This window comes from Pyxicephalus adspersus, chromosome 6 (assembly GCF_032062135.1).
Source record: "Pyxicephalus adspersus chromosome 6, UCB_Pads_2.0, whole genome shotgun sequence".
In the NCBI taxonomy this organism is placed as follows: domain Eukaryota; kingdom Metazoa; phylum Chordata; class Amphibia; order Anura; family Pyxicephalidae; genus Pyxicephalus; species Pyxicephalus adspersus.
The window spans coordinates 76,720,776-76,743,601 of NC_092863.1; positions in this window are offsets into that span (position 1 = coordinate 76,720,776).

Here is a 22,826-nt window from a genome sequence, read left to right on the forward strand (position 1 = left end):
GCACCATTTTTCTTCCCAGCTGGCTTCCTCCCTCTTTTCATCATCTCACACTAGGCTTTATTGTTCTCCCCTTCTTGCTCTGCACTATTGTTGTTCCTCATCCCCACCATATGTCTTCACATCCAACAGGTGACCCTGTTTCTCAGCTTACAAAATTGGGAGGCATGGCCATACCTAGTTGTCCACACATCCTTCTGAAATGACAGAACTGTGATTGTTTCTGAAACCCTCCCAGTGTGATCTGCAGTATCTGGTAGGTGGGATGTGTGAGACACAAATGAAGGATTTAGCTTAGTCAGGAATGTAAAGCACGTTTTTGGTTTAATTTATGAAGCATGTACATCACATAGAAACTGAATGTAGTTCTTGTTTAGAATGACAGTTGTATTTTGGGCTAAATTCAGAGTGGCTTTTAAAAACTTTCTGTAAATGGAGTGATGGCATTTTTATAAGCGATTAGACTGGTAACCACTGTTAGATGCTACATTTAGCATTCAAAAAACCATGTGACAATGCTTTAAGTTCGTAAAAAGGAAAAAAAAAAACAAATTTGTTTAAATAATTTTTTTGGGGGGGGCAGCCAAACGCAGTTATCCACAGTGGTACCGCCTGAAAAAATAGTGGAAAAAGTGTCATCAATAAATGTCTGAGTAAATGTCAGATTCACTTCTTTACAACTAGACCCCCTTGTGTGACCTCCATGTAGGACTTACATTATACACTTTTTCTTTAATGTGTATGATTAAAATAAGTATTTAATGTACCATCTGCTTGTTTAATAATCCATTTGTAGTACAATCATTTTCAACATATATATATATAATTGGCAGTGGCAAAAGTGTCCCTGAAGTGGACATAGTGTCTTGCCTTATCAACATTCTGAAAAAAATATTGATTTAAAATCATCAATAGAAAAACTTTTTTTACGTCTTTGTCTAACAGATCTAATGTATTGTTTGTCTCTATTTACAGCAATGGTGATCTGTCTGGCGGGTGGCAATTCCTGCTAGGACAGGATGTAATACATACTCCACTTAAAATGCCTGGAATGTTTATATATACAGGCAGACTGTTCAACAGATCCTTTGCTGGAGAACTCTTTGAGGGTCAAGCCGGATTTATATTTAAGTTTGCATATTCATAATAATATAGACAGTACAGGTTGGACAGTCTACTGATTATTTAAATATGGTGGATGTACAAGAAGTTTAGATGAACCAGGCCAGCATTATTCTTTTTCAGCAAAATAGAAGTGTAAAGCATTAATATGCAAATGCATCCTTTGATATTTTTATAAAAACATTTCTCAATAATAGCTATTGCTGCAAAGGTCAATGTAAGTACTTTTATAGCTTTTTCAGATTGTACAAATACTAAACTGGGTTTCATCTAATAATGTGCTATCTCTGTGCTTAGTAAAGTACTTATTTTAGATTTAAAAAAAAACAATTAATTATATAAACTGCCCCTCCCCCACAAAACATTCTAAGAAAAAAAAAATGAAATAGGAGTACATCACTGAAAAAAAGCTACTTAAGTACCTCAATCAGCAAAATGTTTTTGTAAACCTGGTCATTTTGGATCACAAATTCTAAAATTCTAGATCACCAACATCAATGCGCACTATAGTGTAATGCCTTTTTATTTGGAAAAATGAATGACTTTAGTAAAATAGTAAGTTAGTATATAGTTGAAATATGCCATGCTATGTTGTAGGGGTCAGCTAGACTATTCTTTTCAAACCAAACTTCCAGAGTCTTCTTTTCTTTGGGCTCTTCTGTATCCTCATCTCAACAGATTCTGCAAGTGCCTTGTTAATATGAACATAGAAATACCATACTATGTTACTATATAAAAATAAACCCGGAGCCCTAAACATGTTACATTTTATGTGACTTAAAAAAGTTGACTGCCAGAATTACCAGGTGCCAAATAAGCAAACTATGTACTTGATCGAACAAATCTGTCACTTCAAAGGGACATTCTTTCGACAATGGTGCTGGCAAGAGAACTCAAAAGGGCAACATGACTTACCCTATGACAAACTATTACACAAATTACAAACCAGAAAAACAGAATTGAAATAACTGCCAGCATTTCTTGAATTTGTTCCCAAACAAGGTCTTAAAGGAAAATTTGCAATTAGATATTATAAGAAGACTTAAAATCTTATTTCATCCTTTTACAACCATACATTGGTTAGGCCTTTTGGAGGCCATATGTTTTGGTGGAGACATTTGTGAATAGGGGAAGTTTCCTTGTAGTATTTATGTATACTAACATATATACTAAATATCTAACATAAAAAAGCAGCCCAGGCGTATTGTACAGTTTAGAAACCGCAATGTTAGCCATACATATTTAGAGGAGTAAGGAAATGTATTTGATGTCCAGGGAATTTATATTTAACCTCATCGTGTTATAATATTGTCTGTTATCTATTGGTATACTGGTACTGCTAATGAGTGTACTCGTTTAGGTATAGTCCTAAGGTAAAGGTATTTTTATTGGAGTTATAACAGGGGTAAGATATCTGCAGACCAGTCATCCAATATTGGTAACCTTCAGATCTCCTGTGCCATTAGCAACTACAACACAATAAAAGGCTTATGTTAGACAAATATTTTTTTGGTTTTAGTCCAGTTAATATAACTTTGTTTATTGCATTATGTAGTTTTTTCTACAGCCAGATCAAGGAGATATTTTTTAGTATATGTGCTGCTGAAGCAAGCACTCAGAGAGATCTAGACTCCTTTTCATGTGCTTTCCTCTATTTACTACCTGCTGTAAAATGCCTTTTTCTTCTTTTTCTCCTATTCCTTGTCTTCTTTCTGTCTAGACTATTTGAATAGTAAAGGTTTGTTCAGGTTGTAGTATCATACTTATGTTAATATTTTTTTCTTATCATGAGCTCCCTTTCTTGAGGCTGTAAATCCAGATGTGCAAAGGTGTTATGCATGCTAAACATTATTTTAATGGTATGCTTAATATTCTTTAAATCAGGGGTCCCCAACCTCCAGTATGCTGCCCACTAGTGGGGGGGGGGCACACCAGCCAGAATGGCGGACCACGTCACCAGGAGAAATTGCAGGCTCAGAAAGGTGGGCAGGTTCTGGTATCGTGACGTCACTCTGGAGGAAAGTTTCTACCCCTTTAAATGACACACGCCCCCCTCCCCCGCGCATGCGCATTTCGGAGTCCATGCATTTAGTGGTCCGTGACATGCAAAAGTTTGGGGACCACTGCTTAAAATGATCTAAATTAAAGGGCCTGATTCATTAAAGCTCTCAAAAGCTGGAAAGGATACACTTTCATCACTAAACATAGGTGATCCAACAAACCTGGAACGGATTTCTTAAAGTCATTTGCTATTTGGTATTATGGTATTATGGACCACATCCATTCCAGTTTGTTTGGATCACCCAGGTTCACTGATAAAAGTTTTCACTCCAGTTTTGGAGAGATTTAATAAATCAAGCACAGTGTTCCCAAATCTGCTGTAATGTACAAATCCTAAAAGGTAATGTCTTTGGTACACAGTGAATCTGGGTCAGACAAGAAGCACTCATCCCATTCTCTCTAGTCTACACTTATAAATGAACGTTATTTTTAAAGCATCAACATACTACACAGGTTTGTAGATGAAATGGGGGTTGTAAATGATAAACAACGGACAGGAAATGAACCACTGGAGCTTCAATCCCACAGGTAGGGGAGAGTAATACACAATAACGGGGGATACTTACCCCACATTACCCAAAGTTGCTATTTAACAAATAACTTTTTATTAGTTTTTATCAGCATTTTGGATACCCAATCGTATTCGAGTTGTAAGAAAAGTTTCGTACAGTATATTACAGCAACATCCAAGTCTTGGTTCAAGTTATTTATTTAATTATCCATTCCAAGTAGATTTTAGATGAACTTTTATAAAGCAGAAGAATGTCTAACATCCGAACAAGAAAAATATGCACCAATGTTTGAAAAGGCTCAGTATTATGAAGTAGAGAGAGGGAGATTCTCTTTGAAATCTCGTTATATAAACCCTTCTTACGAATGTAAATATATTTTTCGTAGAGAAATCAAATGGTGTGAATTATAAGTTTGGCATTAATGTTTCAAGCACTTGTTTTCTTTGTTCTGCTTTACTTCCACATCTATAAATACCTGTAGCCTTTCACAGTCTTTCCATATGATATTTGCTTTTAAATGTACTCAGTGTAAGCTTTATGTTGGAACTATAACAGATTAAGGGCTTCTGTTCCATCCTAAACATTGCATTTTACTTCTTGAGAAATCATTAACAAACAGATTCCAGCTACAACCTGTGAATCGGAGAAGCCTGTCAATTACCATAACTTGGAAACACTAAAGAAGTGGAGGGGGGGGGGGGGGCAATATGCAGAAATTTAGATGTGTCCTCATGTCATTGTCCAATATAAGTACCTTGATCTACAGTTTTTCATGAGCTGAAACCCTTTTCCTGCAGAATATTTTGGAAAATGTGATATGCAGACATGGCCAGGGCTTATAGTTTATTCTGTTGTGCCAAAATGTAGAGATGGCAGCAACATCTGAAGATAATATAGGTGTGGTCTGTCCTGCAATGAAATAAATCATAACTATATGGTCTGCCAAACAAACAACACTGACAATACACAGGCACAAAACTGGTATTCATTACATTATGTAGGCAACAAACAAACAATAGACATATTTAAAAACTTTTGCAGCTTTATGCATTTCCTGCTTTTACTAAACCTCTAGGTTAGTACAGCAACTTAGAATTCCAATTAAGGCATGCCAGCTTATAGTTGCAGATAGTGTTAGGTATTTGCTACTCTGCCAAGCCCAATTATTTATCAGAATGGTAATAGAAAATATACTTTCTGCACCACTTTCCCCTGAATCATTGTAACCAAGAGCACTGCAGTAATTGGACAGTGACCACCTAAGGTCCTGACAAAGCTGCCTCCCATAAATTGTTGTTACACCCTATTATCTTCCAAAAAGATTTGCTTCCTTTAGCCACACTAATTACAGCTCAGAGCCGTGCAGCCACATCTGCCCCCCATTACCTTTCCCGCACCGCAGCCCTGTGTAACCCCCTTACTTTACCCATACTACCCCAACTACCTTGCAGCGAAAAAATCAATTGGGAGAGAGACAGCCGCAAGATAGGAGTGTGGCAGTAAAAACTAATTACCAATACTTACTAAAAACAGTCTTAATGCCTGAATGGCCTAAATGGCTATTGGGAAGGATTTTTTTGGCTTGAGAGACAAACCCAATCAGCTCATTAATTATTCATCAAATAAAAAGATGGGGGTTGCTAAAGGACATGGTTTATTTTCAAGTGTAGCATATATGGTGCGGTATTATGGTATTAAGCAGCATTGCTACTAGTGGTCTGTTCCTAATATTCTTATATGCTACTCCACAATACCTGCATTCCTTTCCGCTGTTAGGGGGCCTGGTATTTTCTAATTGTGCTACAACTACTTTGTGTCACCATTGTGAACTACAAAATCAAAGGACACAACTTAGAGTACATACATTTGTAGTTACATGGTTTGTACAGTTCTGAAAGTGGACTGTCATATCTTTTGTGTTTCATTGACTCACTTGTCTCTTCCACATTGTGTCACCATTTTAAAATCTATAAAATGGCCCCTTCCCATCACTATACCCATTTTCTGCTTTTTTTTTAATTAGTTTAATGTCCATTTGACATTTGGTTGTCTAATACATACTAATGACTATCTCAATCATAACCCCTTCCCATAAAAGGCTCCAAGACTTCTCTAGAGCTGCTTTCAAAACCTGGAACTCTCATCCTCGTTCTATTAGGTTTGCTCCTGCTTTCCACACATTTGAAGGAGCCCCTAAAACACATTTTGTGTCTCTGGACACAACCGACCCACTCTCCTATCACAGGCTCAGACATGAGAGAGTGGGTGGGTTCTGGCATCATGACACACGGCTCCCTGCGCATGCGCGTTCTGGAGTTATTAAATTTAGTGGTTCCTCCCGTCCAAAATAGTGGGGACCACTGGTTTATTACACTCCCCCATTCATTAGATTGTAAGCTCTTTTGAGCAATGTCTTCTCCATCTCTCATATCATTGTTTGTACTTGTCTAATATGCAGGTTTGTCATCTGCAATTTATTTTTTAATACAGCACTGTGTAATGTGTTATGTTTTAAAATGAATGGTAAAAATATTAATAATTTAAGATCGTCTTCTTCGTATTTTAATTATTTACTTAATCCTTTATTTTGTATTGTATTGCATTGCACTATATCAATAACATGAAAAAGGTATACAGTGCATTCCTGTTTATGTTTAATGAACAAAAGCTTTGTTCTTGATGAACCCAGCAATTAGCTTTTAAAAATGCTTTGTTATTTAATGCAAAACAAGAACAAGGATCTAAAATTTTTGTCACTTCAACCTGGCCACAAACAATGAAAGCAATTACTGTTAGTGCTACCTTAAATAATAATAGTAATAAGTTACCTCTGAACATAAAACAGCTTTGATTCATTAAAAAATTGCACTGATGACTTGTGTGGCCTTTAGCCAAAGAGACCAAAACTGCAGTATGTTATAAACTCTAGCAAACAGTGGGAGCATTTCCTATGTGTACATGTGAGATGTATTGATTTCAAGTTATAATTCCTTAAAGCTGAATCAAGGGAGACATAGATAAATACCAATCAATGCAGTGAACGTATTCAATAATGTGTTGAAAATTCCAATCCGGATAAATACATACCTGTGCAGCAGGGAGAGGCAGCCCCACCAGCTATGTCTTGTAGTATAAATGCATTGACATGGAACAAGCTGTCAAGAGAAGAGAGCAGAAAGATAACCTTGTTAGTCAGCTGCAGAGTAGTGACAAGCTGGGGAAGGGAGGTGACCTATCTATGTTGCATGGAAAAAAGTCTGGACTCCAGGCTGGCTGTGCTGCCAATCAGGGTAAATCTCAGGACTGGCCAGACGTACATACAAATCTTTAAATATCTATTAGTAGTAAGTTTACCTGGACTTGTTTTGGTAACCTAAAGATGTTTCACAGCTTTCCAAGTTACTTCTAATGAAGTGGCATGGAAATGATGAAGTGGATTGAAAAACACCTAAATGCCGTCTACATTACAAGAACAAGTCCCAAATGAATGGTAATCACTTCTACTAGATATAAAATGATCTGGATAAATGAGAATAAGGCAACTCCCATGTACGTATCTCAGCTGTGCATTTCTTGCCCAGAGTTCAGCTTTAACCACAGTTTTATGTTAGAATAGATAGTTTGTACTTTTGGTTTATCTAAATAAAAATCATGGTATCCCTTTGCTTTCTCTTCGCCTTGGTAAGATTTTTTTTCATTTTTCTATGCCATATGGAGTCATTTGGTATATACTCCCCCCTTTGGAATTTAAAAACAACAACTTAGAGGAAAAGTAACAAAGTGCAATTGGAAAATATAGATGTTACTTTCAGAGGTTGTCAAATAGCCATGGGCACACAATCATAAATTCAGGTTCAAGTTTATATTGAAGAGATGTATGGAAATACCATGAGTCTACCATAAAGTACACTTTATTATCGGGTAACCAGATTCGTAAAGAAATTCCCCAGAATTTCAGGTGTGGCCTGTACATTTTCTGCCAGTTTAAAGCAGTAAAATAAAGACTTTGGGTTCCAATATGTAAAATGTGATGTTACTTTTGGAGTCAATGGACTTCTGAGTGTCCATGGAGGAGCTCCAATTCTACATGGGAGGTTAAATGGCAGACTTGTCCTCTCACGGGAGACCCTTTCTAATCCATCATAAGGCACTGCACTCTCACAAAATTTTCTCTACCCAGACAACCCCTCTTACAGGGCACTTTTCCGTCTATAACAGACCCCGTCATTACAGGATGCCCTCCATAATAGGGCACTGGCTTTCAAAAGATGCTCTCTTACAAAGCTGTTTTTCTCTCTCTGTCATGGTACATTCTTACACATTGTTTACAGGGTACTATCTTTCACATGTGACATAGACATCAATCATTGACTCTTCAGATCTATAAGACTGGGATTGTGGTCTTGGAACCTAAAATTCCACCTAGTTGGACAGCCGGTGATTACAAATCTTGGAGTAATATACACATGTGCCGATTTCCCACATTTGTTCTCTTTATTAACAGAATTCTCTCTTCTGGTAATAGTAAATTGCCAACTTGGTGGTTTATTATTGCTCTGTTAAAGGAGACCTTCCCTTAAGTAACTGAGCTGAGTTACTAAAGGTGAATACAGCACATGAAGAGAGAACAGAAGATCATTAACTCACATGCTTTCTGGCAAGGCCAACATGTATTTTTATGCACTTATATAATATAGGTACGGTATATATATAATACAATGTTTTCATGTCCTAGGATGACAATGCTCATATACTTTGTACCACTGCGTAAGTCCCCAAGTTTGTTTGGCAGGGGAGCCCCTAGTCAGTTCTAGAGCCCACTGTTGGTTCTGCCCACCACTGAGGATATCATGTAGTTCACGGGGATGAATTAGGCAGGGCTCTGCTTCTTAGGTAGAGTTAACAGGTATTTTGCTCTTATTGAACTGATAAATCAAAAGGCTTAAAATTGTATATTTAACAAACCAATAAGAAGAAGGGAAATTGTATTTTTAGAGCTGTATACACTTGATGCACCTGCTTCCCCCTTCTAAGTACAGCCCACCTGTAAAATGACCTACTTATGAGGAGTTGATCTAAAGGTTTTCTTCTGTAAGGTCTGTGCAGCACCACTGAGTGTAATTCAATTACTAGGTGGTCTTTGTCCATGGGGTGGGGGGTAATTTAATGACAACTTTGCTAATGGTAAAGTAGCCCTTTATATAATAGTTGTCAATTTCAATTAGGGAAGCTTGTTTTTTCTTGTCTCGCTTAAAATTCCTCATCCAGCTTGAACTTCTATCTGTAGTATATTTCATAAATTGATTTTTTATTTATATAAAATGTTATCTGTAATATAATATATGTTTATATTACATGTTACATATTGTGTTTCTATTGACAGCATGCTAAACACTGATTGAGTAGAGGAACTTTAACCTGCAACTTTGAGAAAAATCTCAAAATAATTATTAGGTGCCAATATTCTTCTGTATGCCATTGGCTGTAGGTTTATCTTGCAGCACTGAATCCCATTTGGGTTCTTTACACAAACATAAAATTGTGTTGCCAAAGTTTCTCTTTATACTTGAACACATTGAAGCAGTAACTATTCAATGCATCAGCTCAAGTTGCTCTTTTACAAGATGTGAAATATTTTATTGTTTTGGACACATTTGGCTGCAAAATTTTCAGTATTTAAAGGAGATGATTGAACTTGTCAACATTCTATCCCCTGTGTAGCTAATGCCAATATAATCCTGGATGTGGTTTTTTGGCATGTACATTTTATATGTGCAGATATAATGGAACATGATCTATGGAAAATCACATATAAATAAATGTTTCTTAGATATGTTTTTCTTACGCTGAGACATGTTTCCCATGAGCAAAAATGTGTTTCTCATTAAAAATGCATCGAAATTGAAATTTTGTGACTACTTGTGCCCGAGCTATTTGTAACACCAATGCTTCCACTCTATGTTCAGGGTTTTCGTGAATAGTGAATGCTAAACTTTCTTTGAATAATTTCGAGGGATTTTGTTTTAAGAATTTAAATGTTCTGTATAGGGTGGAACTCCAAGTGAAATAAATCAATTATGTGTGCTCTTTTTTAACATCAAAATGTTATACAATGTTACATTATATGTCTCATATACATAGGGATGGGCCAATATACTTTAAAAGTGTTTTATTGTACTTCAAAAACTTAAAGGAAATTTAAAGATTTAGACAAATGTACATAGATGTGGTATAAAAGTGCATAATTTATTATTGGTTATTATAGCTCATGAAGCAGCCCAAAAAACTTTGTTTAGGTTTTACAGTTGGAGGGAGGCACAAATCGTGAACTGTTAGTATGGCACACATTGGCTTATTTCCAGTTACCAAGATACATTACTATACCAACCACCAGTCAATAGGAGCACACCCTATATGTTCCTTGGAAACTAGCTTAAAATGAATACCAATCACTCTCGTATAACATATAATATACACATTTACCTTTCAATAAAATAAGAATAATAATAGAAGGTGAAAGCACATTGCATTACATATACTGTAAATATACACAAGCTTAACATTCACTAGTGCACTTTCCAGTACAATCACCCATGTCTGCTTAATACATTCCAAATATATAAAGTACATTTGCCCATCCCTAGTAATACATGATAAACTATCTATAATTCGCTATCTCTAATAAATACATTTATTAGTACATTTGCCCGTCTATTCTTAACACATTTTTTAGTATGCTCTCCCGCCAGTGCAACAGTAAAACATTATAGTCACCTGCAAAAAAAATACTCCAATAGTAAAAAAATACAAGCCCAAAGGTGTTTTTTTAATTTTGCAACATTTGCACAGTGAATTATTTATAAATATACTCCAAAGTAACAAATAAAATCATGAATACCAAATGGTTGATGTACACACTATGTATTTTACAAATTCTTCTCCCGTGTTTCAGTATCCATATCCTAGCTATACCTTGTATTGGAACCATACTCACCCTTTTTTCTGCTTCTTTACAAGGAAACAGGAAAAGCACTTTATAAACGATTGTGCCAGGGCTGGAAGTACACACTCCTTCATTGAAGACATATCTTTTGCAATTCCTTTTGTTTAGCAATTGATCACAACATACAAGTATACCTAACAATGGTAGGCATGTATACTAGTCCTATTTAAATACATTACATTGACTTAAATACATATTTAATTATCTCAATTGCAATTCAGCTCAAGGTGAATATTCAAATTTTTTCATCAGCCCATTCATGACTGGTTCTCTTTAGAATGCAAAGTTACCAATGTAACAGACAGTTCTTAGGTTTCTGGAAGCTCTGGAAATATCACATACAAGGCTATCTGTCTCAGCTCATTTTATTCAATAACATGATATACATATAAATGGTCTGCTTGAAATATTTATTTTCTTTATTCTCAGTAGGGGTCCACTGCACAGCAGAAGTGATATAAAGCACACTCCGTTGTGGAATATATTTGTGTAAAATGATGAAAAAAACACAATGCAATGTCTGCTGCAATTAGCTGCAATGAGTTGATTTTGAGCGTTTTAACTCAGCCTTCAAAGTCTGGAGGAAAGATGAGGACATTGAGCATTTCCCAATCCCGTCCATCCATTGGTTCTGTTTTAAACAAATCTACATTTGCTTAATTTAAACTTTCTGTGTGCTAACTCCGTCTCCGTCTCTTTTTTCCTCTTTTTTTTCTTTGGTTCCTGGGCTAAATCTTTAATGTGCTTCAAATAAACCACCCCATTGTTCTCTGATTGTAAAGTGTAAAAATAAAATGTTCCTCCGCCACAAATCTTCACATAAACTCCAGCCTGTTTTTGTTTGAAATATCTGTTAACATTTGTGCATCGCACAGCGGTTGGGAGGTCAGCTGAATTTTTTTTTCCTTCTAAACATTTGTTTTATATTTGAGGAAAATACAAGTTTTCAAGAATGAGTTGGTGGATGATTTTAAAAGAAAAAGAAAATAAACATTCAAATAAAAACCTGATAATTATTCTTGAAACAACTATTTGGTGTGCTATTTTTTTTTTGCTGTTTTGGTTTACAGTTTTGTTTGTAGTGAAGGGCCCTTAGTGGTTTTGGCACAAAGTGAAGCAAATAGGAATAATGCCGAAGACAGTATAAAATCTTGAATCAGAGATTTACCCTGCAGACTTTTTCACTTTTAGGAAGAAACCTCTTTAGTGTAAAAGTTATGACAGTGGCAACTGGCAGGGGTTGGTCCCTGTAGAGCCTATGAATCTTTTTTTTCTTGCCTTCTCTTGGCTTTTTTGGCATATTATTTATTAGCCTGGATAACAAGCACAAATCAAAAGCTCCCCAAGGCATGGGGATACATTTCTTCTTAGTCAGGCCATGTTAAAAGAAGAACATGGTGATCTTTATAAGTTACATGTGGAGTAGAGGATTATAGCAATCTGAAAGCAGACCTATTACCACATTGATGGTAGCTAATCCTTTTATATAATGAAAAAATATAGTGTTTTGGTTTTTTTTTTAATTTTTTGGAGAGGACCCCTGCCCTGCCTTTATGCTGCCTCCTATGATACATACATCACATATCCCAGGAGGCTGTGGCCTGCTCCTTATGCACATGCCCACGATTACATTCACAGAGAGATAGGCATTTTTTTTACTTTTTCAGGAAGACACGTGACCCAATCTCATGCCTACGCAGTGCGAGATCGAGTGATGTAAGCAGAACCCAGAAGAAGAAGAAAGAAGATGGTGGCACTTGCTGTTCAGTCCGTGCCGTAAAAAGAAGAGGCTGGGATGGTGCAGGACATACTAGACTTGGATTAAGGAGGGATTGTGGGCTGTGGACAAATAAAAAAAAATAAAACAATACAGTTTAATAATCTTCTCTTGCAGAAGAAAAAACTGTGGGGGCAAATGTGCTGAAGTTGGGGGAGCAGAACTAAAAGGAATGATCAAAGATTAACAGAAAAGAAAAAGAGAAGTTGAGCATAGTCATGTGACCTGTAAAAGACCCATCCCCTACTTTCCTCTTTTCCTATTGGCAAAGATACATTTGTGAAGCTTTACTGGGTACACACTATTTCATTTTAAAAATTAGATTGTGTGAGTAGTATAGTGTAAGGGGAAGCAGATGTTTATTAATGGGCTCCATTATGAATATGCCCCTTAGTTTTTGTTTGGATTGAAGATGTTTGGGGTTTACCCTTATCATACCTGAAAAAATGTAATAATCATACTGTAAAACATAAACATAAAATTATACAAAATAAATAAGCAAGGTCAAATGAAAAATATTGGTCTTCAATTAATTTTGAGAGGTATCAAGGGGTAAAAAAACACAAAAATATAGAAATATTTATATTCAATATTTCCTATAGTATTACCTAATTTAAAATAAATTACATGCAGAAGATGAATATGCTAACTTATCCTAATTATTGATCTAAACCTAACACCTAGCATTAAACATCAAATTTTGATTCAATTTAGGAGATTGGACCTAGGTCATCAGCCTATAGATATGAAGGTCGTACTATACTCATTTGACCATAGAACAAACTGCATCAAAAGCAGTGCAGTCAAAAACAGGAAAATGTAAGTAAAAACTTCAATGATATTTAAAATAATAATCTTATACATAAACCAACTGGATTATAAAGAAAACTGTAGTAACTTTTATTCTGCAAGCACCCTAAAAGTGGACTATTCAAAGAAAACAAAAAACACAACTAAACTTCATAATACACATCTGTCACAGATAAAAAAAAGTAAAATGGCTCACTCATGAATGTAGATATATATTATTAAAAAATCAGCAAAAATGTAAATCACTAAAAAACCGTAAAAAAAATCTTTAAAAATGTAAATTAAATGTAAATTGCTTGGCAGTAAACTTTTCTAGAGGTTGAATGACATCATCTGTTCCCCATGGTAATACCGATCAATGATAGACAGGACTGGCTTGAATGCATAAGATAGTCACAGATCAATCAACATTCCAGTGTTTATTCAAGTGTGTCATAAATTATTGGATCAAACAATAATTAGAAAATTGACAGGAAAAAAATGTTCAGTGTTGAACGCAAACACAGAGTAATTGTTTTCAGATGTGAGTTGGTCAATAATAATGTACCAATGTAACTGTTGCCAAGATAGAAAAATGACCAGGTGCCAGGGTTTATGTTAGATGTGAAAATGTTATATGAAAGAACTGGCTGAAGTCTACATTAACATATTACACTTTAAGAACTCTACTATAGTAGATTGAAGTCTCATCACTAACCAAAAATATTGCCTTTTCTTAATTGACTCTAGTTCAGAGAAATATATACATGCATATGCATTTTCTATTGCCTCCTGCATGGTTTACATATTTATTACATATAGTTGTCAATGTCTCTCTTTGTTTTCTTCTCCTCAATATGGAACCAAGTAATTTAGACCACCTGCAGCACAATATTAGGAAATGTCATGTATACACTCAGCTACTAGCTCACTTATTAATTTGAAGCATTTACACATCTGCTTGTAAAGAAATTTAAGTTGTAAACAAGAAACTTTTTGGAGTCCTGTTGAAAGTGATGACTTGTAATTACTCTCTTTCCTACAAAGGTAAGTATTAAATTAACAGGAGGGTTTGTTCAATGATTAGAACTCTGGCCCTTGCAGCTCTAGGTCCCAGGTCTGTATGCTGGCCAGGACACTATCTGCAAGGAGTGTGTATGTTCTCCCTGTGTCTGCGTGGGTTTCCTCTGGGTACTCCGGTTTCCTCCCATATACCATATACCTCCCATATCAAAAAAAAAAAACAAAAAAACATGCAGTTAGGTTTTTGGCTTTCCAATAAAAAAAATGTCCTAAGACTACGTTAATGACTATGGTAGGGACATTAGATTGTGAGCTAAATTGAGGGACAGCTAGTGACATGACTATGGATTTTTTAAAGCACTGCGTAATATGTTGGCGCTAAATAAATCCTGTCCAAAAATAATTCTAGAGCAAAAGTTTTTTGATTCACACTTTACTTCATTTTAACCTAAAATATGTTTTCAAAATTGTGCACCTTCCCAGCTTATTCTGACTTTTGTGCAATAGTTTATCATTGGTGCTGAATGCATTGCCTGGCAAAGATGCACAATTCCTCCTAAACTGTGGCTGATTTCCTTGCAATAGCCTACGCTATTACTATGTATCCAAGCAATTGATGTAATTGTCCTACAAGGGGGTAGGATTTTTTTAAATACCAATTGTTTTACAAAGTTAGGAGAATTTGGGTGCACCAAACTGCATGAGTTTTGAAAAGTTAAACTTAATTTCAAGCCGGACTTTTTATTGGTGTAACCATTATTTATTCAATAGTGGACCTATAAATGTGAAATGTCATGATGAACAATTTGGCACAGCAATTATGTAAAATGTGAAAATCACAGCAAATTCTCCAATACAACCACAAAATAAAAGTGCATGGAAAATACCAAGCTTCCCAGTGAGTCCTGCTTCATACTGTCTGTTAAATATTAACAAACCTTCCCAGGAGAACTGTGCCAATCTACATCCTAATTGCTACATTTGTCTCAAGTTATTTTAGTATTAAACAAAGTTTAGTTCATTACCCACTGTGTGATTTATGTACTCCCTACAAGATATTTATATTGCTGCTCGGTAAACAGTCACACTTAGATACCACTGACATAAAAGAGGGTTGCTCGGTAATGTTATAATTATTATTGCACCCTGTGTATTTTCACAGCCTGGAGGTAAATACCACCAGAGTGGTGAAGCACCCAGAAACAAAAAAAAATGATGCTTTAAACACATGTGAAATGATTGGAGCCAGATCTCTTCCAGAAAACTCTGTGATTCTAAACCAATTTATCTGGTTAAAGGCAGCCTGGACTTGAGGACCACCAGGAACTGGACTGTGACATGATAATTTACATATCAAAGGGTGCTATGGCTAATTGTGAACAAGGGACAAGTCAGTAAAGTTATACATTGTAATTCCATCATTCATTAACTGAGTGTGTGAATTGTAAAAGAGCAGGCGGATGGCTGGGTGGTAAGTGACTGTCAAGTTATGTTTTTGCTGTGCAAATGACTTGACATTTCTATTGACTTGTAACTCTGCCTTGCAACAATCCCAAACTCCTACCTGCAGAACACATCTGATTACCAGATGGGACTGTCTGAAGACAGCCTCTGGTCTATAGGTGAAGTCCAGTGACCCCAGGCATGTCTTCAGACATTATTATCAGACCACAAAAATGTTGGGGAAATGCAACATCTGTACTTAGAATGTTGACTACTCTATGAAGCATGTGACTTCCCGCTGTGAGATTTGCTATTTCTTTAGATTTAGGAGGAAAACCAATGCAGATGGTCTAGAAAAAAAATGAGTAAGGACTAGTAGGAGATTGGTACAAATCAAACACGTCTTTGTTTTTGTCAGTGGATGAACAGGGCTCATTTTTCAAACACTGAGAAGCTGCGAAAAGTCAAAATAACTACAAGCTGTCTCCTGCTTGCTATGAGACTCTGCAGCAATTGATCAAAGCCTGGGCATATTGAAGAGCTTTTGATGCTCTGTAAGCTGTGTCCTTGATTCATCGGGATGTAAAGAAATAAAAGTAGCATTGTAAACATAGGCTGCATACATTACATACACTACAAGTATGTTGTTAATAATCTTCTGGCCACAGCGGGGGGTGGTGTGTCACTGGTTAAAACATAAGCTGCACACTTACTATTTTTATATGTGTTTTGATCTATGGTAATAGTACATCAGAGAATGTGACAAAGATGGACTGCTATGATCATTTTCTCTTGTTTAGGTTAGGCAAGGAGCCACATTATGGTATGGTATGGTAATAACCAGACAATGCTCTTCAAACAAAGGCCATGTATTGGGCACAGGCAGAAGAAGGCATAGCATAACAAAGTACAAGTATAACATATATATATAAGAATATATAGCAAAAAGTTTCCTTTAAATAAAATCCACATATTTTATTAATAAAACTGATGATAGGACTGGAGGTCAGGTTGCAGAGTGGTTACTGCTTTCTAATTGCAGTGAACTGCTGCCTTGTGGATGGGGCTAAATGTAGCTTCTACTTGAAGCAGTTTAATATGGAATCAATGGGGACTGTAGTAAGTTCAGTACCGTGTGCTTTCAAATCTGCAAATGCAGATTCTTTCAGAACAAGCTCCATATAGCGAGTGGCAGGATCTCTTGCTCCTGCCACAGGTCTGAAATTTCCCTTATGTTTCATAGTAAACGCATAACAAATTAAAAATTATTACTACATTAGAAGCGCTGCAAAAAGTTGGAGTTTTCAATTTTGGCTTTTTCCAAGCAAAAGTGGTAATATTGCAGCTAAATCAATTTTACTTTAATCCCTAAAAATGTAATACCCTATTATTGTAAAAATACAGTCTCAGAGCTGCTCTGCGCAGGGTTACAGGGGTCTGATATTAATTTAAATTTAGCTGCCTACACAGGTTACATTTAGAGGTACATATGTTATATCTCTGCCTTAAAGCTACCTGTGGAACTACTTATTTGCAGAATCAAACTATTCTAAAATACCAAGTAAAAATTCAAGCTAGACCACGTGGCAAAATTTATATCTGGGCTTATATATTTTTTTAATTACTTCCTCTGCAGTTAATAATCAAGTGTATGAGCCAACTCTGACTTTATATTTACATTTTCATGGCTGCTTTGTGTTTGCTAAGTATGTGTGCTAAGCAACATAGACTATTCCAATACTAAAGTGAATGATCCACTTGAAAGGGATATTTGACTTAGCTTAGTAAATAGGATAAAGCTCTGCTAACCATAACCATCGAAAAATGGATAAATTATGTTAGAAAACACAGATATACACCAAGTTGTGCCTTGTATAGCATGGATCCATCACTTTCCAGGGAAAAGACAATACCTACCCTAAATATGGGCATCTCATAATCCCTTTATCCGTAATAATTGTCTCATTACGGTATTTAAATATAGGATCTAACGTTTTTAAGCACATTATATGTATATTATCAAGATGGAGAATTAAAGATTCTGTGTTTCACAGATCAACGTTCGGTTCCTATATAGAGGGTATATATATATAATGGGTACAAAAGATAATATAAAAATAAATTACCCACTGTAACATTAAAAAATAAATCCAACCCACATCATAAAATATTAATCTCACTACTGTTACTGTTCAAATTAAATTGGAATGACATAACCCAATCATAATACATACACAGTGAATGTTGATAGCTTCAAGGGACCCAGACAGATGGATGACACTTGGATGTCACTGTAAGAGAAGAAGACTTAGAAACAGGAAGGAAAGAGGTCTGGGAGGCACCAAGAATGACAGAAGGCCTGCTAAATATGTATTAATAATAAGCCTAATTGAAAACACAATATATTTGCAGCCAAATATAATAGGTGACCATAATAATTATATATTATTATATCTTAACAGATTAGCAAGAGTACATTTTGGGTGTAGAGTAGTTTTACCATCAATTAGCAAAAATCTTTATTTTTAATATTCTAACCTATAAAATATAAATATATAAAACTAATCTAAGATGTTTCTATGACTATATAATATTTACTATATATAGTCCTAGGAAAAAATATAGTTGTCTTACTCTCTATGAACAGTATTTTTACTACAAAGAAACTCATCATATCTAACTCAAAAGTACAAAATACTTTAATCTGTAAAAAGAGGGTAGAAGATAAACAAACCGAGCCCATTTCATTTAAAATAAATGTTTTTAAAATAACACACGTTAAATATATTTATTCACATAATTTTATTACCATTTCTGTTGATTATTAATAGAGTTTGTGCCACTTGAGTCAGGTGAGTTTACCTGTTTTCTTTCAGGTAAAAGAACGTACCTTGGTTTATATTCGAGTATATTTGGTACTTCTACGATCTTTTCCCTTCCCCCATTTGAGGAGTCTTCAAATGTGATAATTAGTACGAATGTGATTCACAAACTGCATAGATGGTAGTACTGCAGATTTCTAATCCTGCACGTTTTTTAAAGATTTAAGGATTTTTTTATTTTTTTTTACAGAAACTTGCCTTGATGTGTAAGACATCTTTGTCTTTAAAATTATTTTTAGAATGTAGGCCTAAAACAAATTCAGCTGCAACCCACATTGAACTAATCCAGCTCTCATGAATTAGCTGAACTAGTGACAGAGGAGTGTATATCTTAACTGATCGCATAATTTTAGGGTCATTATGTTGTTTTTTCTGCAGGCCAAATAGTTCTACAGCTCCATATGGCAAATAAATACAGGTTTACTAAACACAGTAAGCCCAGATTTTGATAAATAGTTTCTTCTGATGCCTGATCACATGGACCCATTAAAGCTAACAAGTTCATTATGTAATATAGAACAACTGTTGGCTGTGCACCGATGTGTATATGTGTGTTATCAACAGATACGAATTGACTTCCAAATAGTTTTGATAAACTTAGGATCTCAATTTCCCTTCTGAAATCGTCCATAATGACTAGGTAAATTTGTCCTGACATTGGTAATGAGCGCCTGTTAGGAGTACAAAGTAGACCACAGCCCTCTTACTAGTTCAAGGGAATAGTTTGATGTCACATCACAATTTCTCCACATATAAACTCATTTCCCCGACAGGATGGTAAACACAGACCTAGTTTGAAATGCAGGATGAAAAAAGCAGATGGGAATTCTGCAAACATCTTTTTTCTAAATTAAGAGAAGTTTTAAACCTACCGGTATTTAACCCAAAAGGAGTATATGCTATTATTAACTTACCAAAGTAAATCATTATTAGGGGGAGAATTCACTAAGTATAGTGAATGTTGTGAAAATTTACTTTGCATAGAATACCCACGTGTCACTTGCAAGGTTAAAAAAAAACTTGAGTCTTTCTTGCAAATGATCAGACTGCTGAAGTCAGCAGAACTTAAAGTGAAGAACCTAAATTTTGCTTTTTCACAAATAAGTCTGGCCTGGCCATTCTTTAGATCTAGCTATTATACCTTCTACTTTCCTTGTTTTATCCATACCCAGATGGTGACACCACTGAATACATATATAGTTAGTAAATGCTCTCTTTTTACTTTATCAATTGCTGATGGAACCATATTATTGATATAAATTAATACCACATCCCCAGCATTCATCCTATAATACAGATAAAATATAAGGACATTCAAGGTACCAATTTTAAAAATTTGCTACACATTAGGTAAAAACATAATTAATTATAGAGTTAAAACATATTTGATGCTCATAGTAAGAACAAATGTGTACTGTACATCTATTCTCAAACAGTATTCAACGTGTTTCGCTAAACTGGCTTCCTCAGGACTGATGAGACTGGTATAATGTTTAAAATCAAATTTTCCATGTATTAAAATCGACACAAACCAAGATCGCAAGTTCTTAAACTGGCAGATCTAATGGAGAATTGGCAGTGCCAATATCTGCAATCAATTTGGGCCATCAATTTTATTAGATCTTGTAAAATCCAATCTAGTAAGTGATTCTTTTAGCCATCTTCCATTACATCTAATTTGCAAATATATTGTCCTTCGGCTTGTATGTGGTTAGCTTTATCAATTGCTGTACAAGATGTAATATATATATATATATATATATATATATATATATATACTTTTGTAAAACATTTATAAAGCCAGAAAATCTATAAATGCCATGTTTAACAGAAATGTAACAGCTTTTTACATTTGAATTCCAACCTAAATCAAATTTAAATTTTCTCAGATATTTAGGAAAAAAATGACTGATTTAATTTGAAAGTGTCTGGGAAGAAATTTGGATCATTTCTCTGATCAGTCGCCTTGGCAATATAGAAGTTATTCTGCAACACTAATGGGCTCGATTCCATCAGAAGTTTAACTATGTTTAAGTTGCCCTCTAACCTGACCTTGCCCTAGACAATAGCTTTTTGGGTGAGCTAAATGGCCACTTTTTGCCATTGCTGCCAAATTAATGAGCCCATGTCATACTTAGTTTACAGTTCACTCATGGAGCGATCAAGTGGAAAATGAGACTGAGATTCTTAGAGAAACTTGCACACATTTTCACAGATTATGCTTTCCATCCTCTAAAAGTCTCTGATCTTCCACCTTGGTCAATCAAACTGCCATGCAGGAGGAGCAAAATGCCTGACACTTCTTATTGGAGTTTGCTTAATGAATGATTTGTCAGGAATTTTAATTTTACACACACACAGCCTAAAAAACCCTAGGAAGACAGAGAACTATTGTTATGTGATAACCCTTTAACAGCTAAAATGTGTAAAGATTTCATCTTTTGTCTTCTTATGGGGAGTGGGGGGTTGGTATTAGGTCAGTTTACTATGATCCCCTTACCAACTATAAAGATATTAGGGTAAAGATAATACTGCAAAAAGTCTGCCATCAAGGACAAAAACTGCTAATATAAAGATAGAAGGGCAGCATTTTGGAATGAACCCTTTGCATTATACCTTTTAAAAATGCAACATTTTATATTTAACAATAATTTGTATTTCTTTTTTCAGGAGACTATCTGAAGGCTTGCAATCAATTATATATATATATATTATAAAATATAATATATATATATATATATATATATATACAAAGAGAGAGAGAGAGAGAGAGAGAGAGAGAGACTATAAGAACAAATGTGGATAAGAATTTTTGGGACTTTAAAGGCATTCAATCAAACAAAAATTACATATGGCAATAAATATAAAACATTAATTCATTTAAAGCTTCATTAAAATGATTTTTTTTACATAAAATCATTAAATTGATCTCTATGATTCCATGGTTGATCTAATGAATGTTGATAGGTATTGAGCGTTCAACTCGTTTCACTGAGCGAAGTCCGCTTTATCAGAAACATAAAACCTATAATCACAAAGTATTGTATAAATTTCACATCATAGTAAAACACATTGATGGCCAAATGTATATGCACCACATAGTTACTCAAATGTGTTTTTCTCTTTTTATGGCTTCCTGATATAAACATCCAAACGAGGCGATCCTTTCTTGAGAATGTTATAATATGTAGACCAATACCAACAGCACGGACAGGGAGGAAAGCTTTTTAGCATAAGAATATCAACATGATACAACAATTAGTGGTTGCTGCATCCATTGTCCTTATTTGAATTATCTCTATCACCATCACCATATGCCTTAAATTAGTACCCCGATTGTTACCTTTGTTATTATAAATCTGTTAATTTATCAAATCACCACCACCTTAATTATGAGGTAACGTTGCCTAATTATATCATTAATGTTTACTCTATATAGTGTTTAATCCTTACACAGAGAGACCCCATTATCATCTTATGTTGTCCTTGATTAATATTCTATCCTCCTATGTATAATCAATTGACTTAAAAGGTGCCATGCTAGACTATTATAATACGTGGTACAGATTCATACTAATCACCAGACCGCTATCTTATACTCACATATATGTCCACCAATCACTGGTTTAACTTTTAAAGACTGCATAAGAAGAAAGCTATAATTAGTACGAATGAATAAGTCTAATTATGTACCAATTAAATCACCTTCAATGCCTCCATCTTTGCACATATTGCATTGTTATAAGAACGAAACTCAATGCATGTCCCAGACCATTACAAGGGTCTTCCACAGATTACACAGTGCCCCAGAAAAGAGCTTCACCTAGATAAACAATCCTAAATTTGCATGACCATCCAAAATATCATTGACTATATAAAATTTTTTTCCCTTACCTATAAACTCCCTAAAAGTTTATAAGTAAGGGAATAGATTTATTATGGACTTTGCTCTGTGAAACATGTTGAATGCTCAATACCTATTAACATACATTAGATCAACCATGGAATCATAGAGATCATTATAATGATTTTATGTAAAATATTTATTTTTAATGAAGCTTTAAATAAAATTAATGTTTTGATATCTATTGCAATATGTATTTCTTGTTTGATTGAATGTCTTTAATGTCCTAAAAATACTTATCCACAATTGTTCCAATAGTCTAAAATAAGGATGTGGCATGTGGTAACATTTCAATGATGAGAAAGGAGTTGTC